Consider the following 10,851-nt stretch of genomic DNA (forward strand, 5'->3'; position numbering starts at 1 on the left):
AGACGCAGGGTGAAGTGAGAATGAACGTTATAGTAATCATTTCTTTTTGGTAGGAAAAGGCTGAGGTAGAATAGATTGGTGTTAAAGGAAAAGGACGGAGGCGAAGAGAAAGTTAATGTAGCTGTTAGGACTGAGACAAGTAAGGTGGTTTCTCTGCCACAGGGACACTCTGTGCACGTCTGAGGTCCCAGCGGGAGGACGCCGAAGGAAAACACAAGGCCAATCAGCTAACAGAGACATTTCCTGTGCTTGTTTTATCAGATGAGAAGAAGCCCAAAGGCTAAATGTTCCCTTCTTAACAACGTTGTACACTTCTCTGAAAAACCCGCTTTGGGGAACGAAGGGGAGAACATGCATCTTTGTAGGATGACATCAGAAGCGCTGCTTAGGAGCACTGACCTCACTCTCACACAATCAATCATCCACAAAAAAACCCCCATGAAATGTAGATCACGTGAGTACTAGAGGAGGTTTTACCTTTTAAGATAGAAAGCAAGGCTGCCTCATGAATTAAATCATCACCCACTGAAAGATTTAGTTAGAGGGAATAGAATAGATTTTTTTATAGCAATGAAACTTCTGGCGGAGCTTGGCATCTGGCAACTAGCAGATGGCGGGCCAATATGCCAATTACCAACACCGACATGCCATGCTGCCTATTAGGCAATCTGGCCTTGAGTGATAGCACTTTAAAGTCAGAAAACGACACGAGTGAGAGGCTGATCTAACAAACCCTCTTCATCAGAGTGTGACTAAAGCCCAGAGGAATTCAAACACAGGTCTTTCATGCCCACATGACTGCTTCAGTCAGGAGAATCAAAGTTTGGAAAGAAAAGGAAGGAAAGATATAGATCCTGGGAGGGAGGATCATTGTCAAAATCTTTCTGCAAGTACTAAATCTGTGGTTTGAAAACAGCTACGTAAAGGTGGTTTGATTAATGAGACTTCATTTGGTGGTGATGTCATGTGCAAAGTCTGACTTAACATACCCTACTTAGAAAAAAATTAAGCAACATTATCAGTTAATTAAACTTTATTTAGTGGTAAAATGAGTCAATTAAGTGATTAGCTGAGTAGGGTTGGGTTGGTTTCCTGGTCTACCAGTCCAATCTGGTGTGCAAACCTAAACTGGTCTAATTTTAAGTTAACTGACTATACCGTTTGTTTGTTTTCTTTAATGTGATATTTTTGGTACATATCCAGACGATGAAAGAACAATCTCAACGTCATTAGTCCCTACACAACATTCAATGCAGGACTGTACTCATACATGCAAAATACAACTGGCAAAAAATGTAACAGCCACCTCACTAACACTTAATAATCCAGTACTAAAATGACAACTACCAACAACGTAAACAACAATGTTCTGAACAGACACATCACAAATACTAACAAAAAGTAACATTTGCATTTTGCAACACAAAACAGCAAACTAAAAAAAAAAAAGTAGTAAGTAAGCAGTTTTGTCAAGTTATGTGTTCTAGAACTAGAAGGCATCATGGGAAATGTGGGCAGATCTTGTCATAGAGTACGCATCACAACTGAGCAGACTGTGGCGCAGAGCTAAATTGCTAACTAGCTCTGGAAATACATTGCCACTGACTCTTTGGTCTGTTAGCGAGGTAGCTAGCCAGCTATATGGAAAAGTAAGTACAAAGTCATGTTTTGATCTATTATGTTTGTTCTGTTAAAATAACTGTTATTTAATGGTAATGTTGCTCTTGTCACAGACAAAACAACCATTTTGAACAAGCGAACTTTGTCTCTTGGAACTTGTGACACTGTATAGTCTAGAAAATTAAAAGCATCAGTTGTCGTGAAATTCTTTCTGCATATATAGTGCACTGAACCTGTGGCTTGAAAATAGCTACTTAAATGTGGTTTGATAATATGGACTAACAAAGTCTGACTTAAGATACCTGACTGAGAAAGGTTTGAGATTACGAGCTGATTTAATTTTATTTAGTCATGATATGAGTTGATTAAATGATAAGATAATGAGTATTTTCCTACTACAGCTAGATGTAGGAGTTAGTGGAAACCAAACCAGAGCTAAAATTAGATTGAATATTGGACTTAAATTAGTCCAGACACCCAACTCCAAATGAATACTAATGCTGCTCTGTGTCTGCAGGATGTGTAAATTGGCATCTGTTTGCTAAAACATGATAAACAAAGATGATAATACAGTTACAGATATCACTCCTATACTGTGTTGCAGCTTGTCTCTGCTGACCCAGAATTAAGGTTTAAGTCACTTTCAAAGCAAAAAATGCCAGCAGTTGCTGGTCCCACCTCCTTACACATAATTTAAAGTATTGTAAATTAAATTTGTTTAGGTGTTGGAGTGTCAGTTGGACAGAACAATTATTTTGAATACAGAAATGACAAACAAATATATGGGATTTGTTGGCAGTCGTGAAATTATTTCTGCATGTACAGTACATTCAATCTGTGGTTTGAACATAGCTATGTAAATGTAGTTTGATTATTAGACTTAATTCTGTGGTGAATCTTTTAAGTATGGGTCGACTGGAAGAGGGAAAAAAAAAAATGAGAGTAAGCATTCTCCATCACCCAAGAGACAACCAGAGGTCTAATTGTGCAGTGAACAAATGCCAGAACATCCAAGAGCACTGTGGATATTCCCCTACAGAACTTTTCCATGTCAGCCTGGCTGCATAATGAGGAACAACAACTGGGGTTTTCTTCTCAAATAATATAGGAATTCGGAATTTATATGGCAGACATCTGCAAAACTCTTGCTGCATATTTTCCAGGACCTAAACAAACATCATCTAAGGTTTCATGCCCTCGTGTGACTTCACAAGCAATAAGGCTAAACAGCACTACCAGTTTTTGCTTAGCACACGCTTGTTGACCGTTGTTACCCGGAGAAAGAGTTAAGAATTCTTTTCCAGCTCGAGATCTGACCGTCCGTCCAAGCTCACCATATTATACAACTTAGTGTGCGGTTCTGGATGCAGCGCATTCAAATTACATGCTATCGAATTCAAAGGCGAGGGGGAACAGAACGAGTACGCTGTGAGGCTCCAGTCCAAGGGCCTGAGTCCCATGAGCCGCTAGCTGCACGTCAATCACAATCACTTCAAATGAGCTGAACCCTGTCCTACTGCTGCAGTTGTCCAGAAGACACAAACCTAAAACCTAAACTAACTTTATTCGAGGCACTGATGACAAGAACGCCATTGATAAAACACAGAGCACTCATTATTCTTATGGTTGCAGCATCTCTGTTAAACCATACTCTTAGAATAAACAAATCTGCATAAAATTATGCCACAGGGCAAAAAGACTACAACACAGGAAACATGCTTGACATAGTTGCACTGGTCCGTTGTGAGAAGAAACCAGAAAATAGCTCTGGCACCTGCTGTGCAGAAACAATGTATGTTTGGACGGATATGTCAGCATGCGATCACTGGAAACTGAGCCACATTTGGAAAACCTTAGCACTGGACACTGTATAGGTAAACATCTATTAAAAGAGAACAGAACGGTCTGATCATTTGTGTTAGAAAATCTCCTCTGCCAGTTTTCCATTCTATTCAAATTCAGTTTGCCACTTGGTTGGCTGCCTTCGCTCAGCGGTGGTAAGAAACTATTGCCTTGCAAGGAAACTCTGGATTCTTGCTTTGGAACTTGATACTGTGGTGGATTATGAGTATCTAGGATCAAACTATAACAAAGCACCCACATATACTGCATGCATGTTAACTCATGACAGTACATAGACAGATACATGAATGCTTCATGCTTTAGCACATGTTGGTTATGATGAGAATGAGGCACAATAATTACCTGCTCCAGGATACTTTGATCAAGTGTATGAGAGAAGGGAGGGAGGAGGAGAGGGAGCCAGCCAGCGTACAGTAACTAGAAGCCTTCACCGCACTGTGCAGTCCAGAGCCAGACTCCGGAAATGCATGGCAGTGTTCCCTACATCCTGCCCGCCCAGCCCTAACCCTGGCCCTGGCTCTCGCCCCACACTGCCAAACCCCTGTTATCACTCTGTGCAATTACCTCCAGATTCCTCTGCACCCATATCATATCGTGCCAATTATAAAATCCCCTTCTAAGTACACTACAAAGCACTACATGCATTTTAGTATAAAGCCTGCAGTTTGCTGTGTGTGTTTCTGACCAGAAATAGCTGTGTGAGGGTGTATATGAGAACGTAAAAAAAAGAAATCTGGTGCAGGGGTGTTTGTATCCCAGAAAACACTTCTACAGCTACTATATACGTTGAAATATAGGTCAGCTCAACCAATTTGGCTGAATAAAAATAATTTGATTAAAAGAATATATTCACATATTGAGTCAGTTGTGTGAAAAGCAGTTGGGTAAAAGTAATACATAAATGGTTAAAACAGTGAGCTAAAAGTATTGGTAAAATGATGAAACAGTTACAAGTAGTGGGAAATGGTTAAAGCAGGTAAAACTCCTGGACAACTAGTTGAAATAGCTGAACGAATCGCTGCCAGAAAGAAGCCAAAAACATGTGATTCAGTCAGCTTGATGTCAGTTTGGTTAGGTTAGGCTCCATACGTCATGTGCATCACCTGACATAGCAAGCTGCAAGACAAAAGTCACATGATGCAAATCACATGACACATGTACCATTACATACCTTAAAGTTTTTAATACCATATTAATTTCACATGGGACACAAACCCCAGTCTCCTGGGTCAAAAGATCTTATTTGACCCGTCCATCCACCCCACCTCCTCCGTATGCAGACTTTCTCACTCTTTATACTACATCAAAAGCCTTGTGCATCTAATACAGTTGATAGTAGCTAAATGCATTGGATAAATTGATGAATTAGTTAGCTAAAAGGGTTAATAAACAGTTGAAACAGGTAACAAAAAAAGTACCTTTACAAGGTAACGAAAAAAAGTACTGAATAACCAGTTGAAATGGTTTGCTCAAAGTATTGGATAAATGGCTAAAATATGCAGCTTCTGCATCTCCATTAGCAACACAAATATTAACTTGATCAAGCCGATCTAAACTAAAATTGCATGAAGAAACTGTGACAATATCTACTTTTATATAACAAATAATGTTAAATAATCCAGTTTAGTACCAGTTCAAATGAACACACATGGTAAACATGTCAGGTGTCTATGAAGGGTCGCTTCAGTTCACCTGACAAGGCTGAGGGGGTACATCAGACAAAAATGTTTGGGACCACTATACTGGAGGGACTGTTATGCACCACATTCCAGAGACTATTCCAATCACCTGTCACCAGGTTGGGTCTGCTCCTTATAAGGAGCGGAGGGCATTCTCCACGTGTTTTCCAAACACTGCACAACTTATCAGATTCAGTTTCATGGGCAATTACTATGCTGTCTCTGGCCCGAAAGCATTGAAAAAAAAAAGAGAGAGAGAAAAGAACCTACAGATCTACCCAGTGCAGCTCCCACCCTCCACCCTCTTCCATTTTTCCATGCTTCCATTTCACAGATACTACTATGTAATAAAGCTGAGATCAAAAGACTTGCTGGCCAACTCAAGTACAATGAGAGTTGAAGAGGAGCCTTTTGCCTCAGGGTTGGTGGGATTGCAAAGAATGTGATACCTTGATACGATGAGAAGTGGATTCATCTGCAGAGGGAGCAGGCCTGCCTTATTTGCAACACTGCCCTATGGCTTTGTCTGCAGGAGGAGATGCTGGATGTGTTTGCCTTCTGCATCTCAGCATGGTCAAATTTGATCTTTGAGGGGCATGTGGTGCGCTGGTAGCCATATGGGGCTGATTCCTGCTATTATAGCCAACTTTGTACACCTACCACATGTCAAATTTCAGCAAGTTTATCCACATCGTGCACAATGGGTCAAACACAGGTTTCTTTTAGGGTCTGGAAGCTAATACAGATTCATTGAAAATGTGATACCACGTTAAACACATTTACAGCATTTTCTCAGCCTTAATAGGTTATATTTAATGCCATGATAAACTTTGAGGCGCCCCCATGCCCTGGAGGACTGAGTGCAAAAAGCTCATGAAATATTAGCTAAAAGTCATGGAAAAACTGTTAAACTAGTTAAAGTCACAGATAAAATAGTAAGTGTAATAATCATGGATAAAATGATGGAATAGTTAGCTAAAAGTCATGAATAAACCTTTGAAATAGTTAGTTGAGAGTCATGAAATACACTGTTAAAACAGTTAGATAAAAGTGGATAAACCCTAGGAATAATTAGTTAAAAGTCATGGATAGACTTTTGAAATAGCTAAAAGTCCTGGATAAACTGATGGAATACTGAGTTAAAAGTGGTGGATAAACTGATGGAATAGTTAGTTAAAAGTGGTGGATAAACTGTTGGAATAGTTAGTTAAAAGTCATGGATAACCTGTTGGAATAGTTAGTTAAAAGTGGTGGATAAACTGTTGGAATAGTTAGTTAAAAGTCATGGATAACCTGTTGGAATAGTTAGTTAAAAGTGGTGGATAAACTGATGGAATAGTTAGTTAAAAGTGGTGGATAAACTGTTGGAATAGTTAGTTAAAAGTCATGGATAACCTGTTGGAATAGTTAGTTAAAAGTGGTGGATAAACTGTTGAAAGAGACCACACCATTTATTTCGGCATTGCAGGGTGCTACGGATCTATTAGCAGTCTAAAATGAATTATGCCAACGTCAAACATATTTGCAGCATTGTTCCCAGCCTCAGCAAGTTGTATTTAGTGCCATGAGAGACTGTGGAGACACCCCCCCTCCCCGCGCCCTGGAGGACTGAGCGCGCATTACAGGAGTGGACAAATGATTTTTCTTTGTGTTGTCCCGCGGGTAACAAAACATTCACACGACTCCTCGACTCACAGAAAAGTTCATTACAGCTCACGATCACGACTTTGCTTTGCCTTTAGTCAACTCGCGGGCGTGAAAAGCGCACAAAGAGTGAAGGGCGTCCAGCCAAGAGATCCTGAAAAGTATCAGCCGCAGCAGCAGCAGCAGCGGTCCATGCGCACAGCAAGACCTCAAAATGTGATCATCATCGCATTTTTCATTCGCTAAAGCATCAGTGCATCATGAACTTTGCCTCTAAAGACGTCTGCGAGCTTGTGAGAGTTGAGTTTGCAGGAAAGCTCAGAGTTTGGCGCTTACCTGTGGATCTTAACGGGACAAAGTCGAGCTGTCGAGTCGAGTATGAGGAGAGGAGAAGAGGGAGCCACAGTCTGCAGTCGGTCCTCCACTTCACTCAGTGATAAAAAAAAAAAAAAAAAAAAAGCCTAAACTGAATACTCGTTCAAGCCCCTCCCTTTAAGACATAATCGCACATCTACTCTTCTTGGCTGAGCTCAGTCTGCTCTTAAAACGCTCAGACTCACTGCGCCCACAAAGCTTTTTACAAAGTCAGTCCAAAATGAGAAAATGTCAACTCTGCGAACAACTTGTGCAAAAAACTCCTTATAGCGAAAGTGACCGTAGGCAGAAAAAAAAAAGTTTCCCCTTTTCTGGTTATCCTTCAGAGGGCCTCTGAGAGAAAATCATCTGTCAAGAGCGATCAGATGAAATGTTAATCTTGCACAAAAAGCGGGGCTGTTTGCCCTCAGGCGAGCCAGAAGATGTGGTGGTAACTTTATAAAAGAAAGTAAAAGTGATCGTCATCCAGCAGATACCCACCAATATCAGTTTTATAACTAAAAGTGACAATCTACACCTTCTCAGAGATTTTTTCCAATACAATAAAGATGCCAATTTCAACAGACTTCACTGTTTTTTAAAACCTTTATCTTCATCAGAGGATATTACAGTTAATTCTGATAATCTACTCAGCTCAGTGCATATGTAAGGAAGCCCATTTCTGTAAGATCTGGTAAATCATTATACATTTTCTAAAAAAAAAATGGCTTATGTATCTCAGAATAATTAAACTTTCTCAAAATAATGCCAAGTCTTGTCAACATAATTAGTATCCTTTAAAAAAAAGGAGCAAGTATCTGAAAATGCCCATTTTAAGGTACCTGGCGTTAAAATAAATAGAAAATAAGATGTTAATTAGATGTTTAAAGAGACTCACACTAATGTTTTACTATAATGCACTTAATCCTCGACCACAACTATTTGTGATGTGTTGGACAGTCTTTTGACATTTGTACTGTCCTTTCTGTTTGACTTTATCCTTTTAACTTTAGTATTATTTTGAATTCGCAGTCTTGGATCATGATAAACTTGAACTTGAACTTGAACCTGATACTTGCGCATTATTTTGAGAAAGTTTCTCAGTATAGTGCAGGCTTCCATAAGTCTTTTGAATTTTAATCGCTTTTTAAAATCCCCTGAGCATCACAAGTGGAATTTCATTCACCTACAAACCTAAAAAACCTGGACCCAGGTTTGCATAGCAAACCATCAATTTGTCAAGACATGCTAACATGGCTAAAAAGAAGGAAGAAATGTGTCATATATTCCAGATATCTGGAGAGATAATATGATTGCAACATGAAAAACAGGTTAAATATCTTTTTTCATTGTGGGACATACTTTTGAAACAGTCTTAAATCTGGAAATACCTACAGATGAGTGGTAAATGTCATGGGTTTGACAAAGGTTGCAAGTCTTCATACTTTGGAAAAACTGGATGCTAGCTCTGCAACACAAAGGTAATGGTAATGTTAATATTTACAATCTATAATAAAAATTTTGAATAATGGAATGAGCCAGCAGAATACTTGCCATTGTATAAGTTTTTAATTGTGCAAATATTGTTAAAACCCCCAAAGTCCAAGAAAAGTATACAGAGGACATGACCTCAGTTTGCTCAATAGTAGCTGCAGCCCTGACTTTACTTTCAGCATCAGTTCTTTCACATTAGGATATTAATAAGAGTGTGGTGTCATGTTTGGATCCGTCCACCAAATGCAAACCTGCTATTTGTGACCTTTTGTCTGTCAGCAGTTTCAGTAAGGATGCAGGAAGTTAGGAAGTGATAAAGACAATAGCTGCTGTGTTCTACTTTCTTCTATGAAACAGCAGCGTGGAGACACTGCCCCGCTTTGTCTTCCCCTTTAAAACAATGATGCTCAGAACAAAGAATGAACTTAAGAGCATTAGGCCACTGGTGCAGAAATGAGCACCATATGCGCTGCTGCTCTTTTGCATGTGTTTTTTTAAGATAAAGCGAAATAAATGCGGTCTGCTGACTGCGTGCATGTGCAAACGCAATTGTGCGCACGTGTGCGGTGCGCGTGTGCCCGCCGTACGCGAGAGGCAATGTGCACGTGGAGAGAGGACAGACAAAGACAGTGGAGGGGGCGTTAGAGGGCCATCCCTCTCAACAAATGTGAAAATGCATTTATCTTCATTCCTTTGAAAAATGATGTATTTTAAGATAAACCTGTCATCCTGTGTCTTTCTTTCAGATTTGCTTTCAAGTTTGCACAAAACATCTTGGCACTAAAACCTGCATTATATTGTTGCACAATCACTTCTTGGCATAATTTGATTGCCAAAGATGATGCTCTGACTAGGGCATGTTTATAGTTAGTACAGTTGTATAATGCCCTTGTACTCGGGGATGATGCCCAGTTGCTATATTTACATATGAGCTCAGGTGTTTACCTCTTCAGGGCTGTGGCCAATAGCACGATTGTTTTTTATTGAAATCCTAACAACAACAAAGTGGACGTATTACCACATAGACCAGTCAGCCTTAAAATTAACACCACATGCCTAATACTGTAATGTTGTGTAGGTCTCAGTCTCTCGTGCTGCCGAAACAGCTCTGACCTGTCGAGGTGTGGACTGCACAAGACCTCTGAAGGTGTCCAGCGGTACCTGGCAGAGGTGGGGGACTCGGTTCACATGACTTGTCTTGACTTATACTCAAAATGAAAACTTGAGGCTTGCTTGACTAACACTGATAAAAGACTTGACTTGACCTTGACCTGCCAACAGTGGCCGGTTGGAAAATCCTAACATATCACCCAACCTTAGTACTGCATACTGGGAACAGCCCACAGGGTCTCCTGTTTGCACTCAGATCCTTACGAAACACATCAACTTCAAGAACTGACTGTTCACTTGCTGTCTAATTAATATAACCCACCTCTTGACAGGTACTGTTGTAAAAAGATGATCAATGTTACTCACTTTACCTGTCAGTGGTTTTAATGTTCCAACTTTGAAAATATGGATAATTGTCCGTGTTTAACCGGGCACAAAACAAGGAGAAAACATATGACTCTTGTTTTTTGCTTTCTGTCAGATGCCAGGGATGCACATGTCTTTGGAGCCTGAGGCCAGAGAGATCCACACTGCCAAATCTACCTGACATATATACCTTCAAAGTGTTACATCAGATGAAACACCTCAGAACCAATTATACAGGTTTTAACGCCACATCGCTTTTAACAAACCTTTGACATTTTCCCATTTCATCATATTGCTCTAAATCAGATGAAAGACTATGTTGCCATCTTGCGTGTGAAGTTGACACTAGAGGTGAGGATGGGATTCGCCTTCAAAGTTATATTCAGTTGTATAAAAGTGTTATTGTTAATGATGAAAGCCCCATATGTTACTCTGCAACAACATTAGCACAGCTTAATAACACAAAAGTTTCCCCAACAACAATGAAAAACCAGGACTGTTTGAGACACAGCAGTTTAAATATAAGCAGGGTATCTCTGTTTAAGGGTAAAGTAGTGGCATAACAACTTAAAATGAATTAACACATACAGTACTGCAGCCTTTCTCTCACTGTGTGTGTGTGACGGATGATTGGTATCTATCTCTAGGTGCCTCAGCTGGTCGATGTGCATACCAAACACCTGCAGCGACCTGAGCAAAGTCCAGGACTTTTATCATTCTG

The 10,851-nt window shown here is 40.0% G+C and overlaps 1 protein-coding gene across 1 annotated transcript in view; it reads right to left on the bottom strand.

Moving 5' to 3' along the window:
• Positions 1 to 7,279, bottom strand: part of cald1a (caldesmon 1a) — a 78,535-nt gene extending 71,256 nt beyond the window's left edge. Inside the window, exon 1 of the mRNA XM_084710758.1 lies at positions 7,143 to 7,279. The gene's annotated coding sequence lies outside the window, so the exon portion shown is untranslated. The remainder of the gene's footprint in view (positions 1 to 7,142) is intronic.
• Between the last annotated feature and the right edge of the window lie 3,572 nt (positions 7,280 to 10,851).

This window comes from Lutjanus erythropterus, chromosome 22 (genome assembly GCF_056507025.1).
Source record: "Lutjanus erythropterus isolate fLutEry1 chromosome 22, fLutEry1.hap2, whole genome shotgun sequence".
Lineage (NCBI taxonomy): Eukaryota > Metazoa > Chordata > Actinopteri > Lutjaniformes > Lutjanidae > Lutjanus > Lutjanus erythropterus.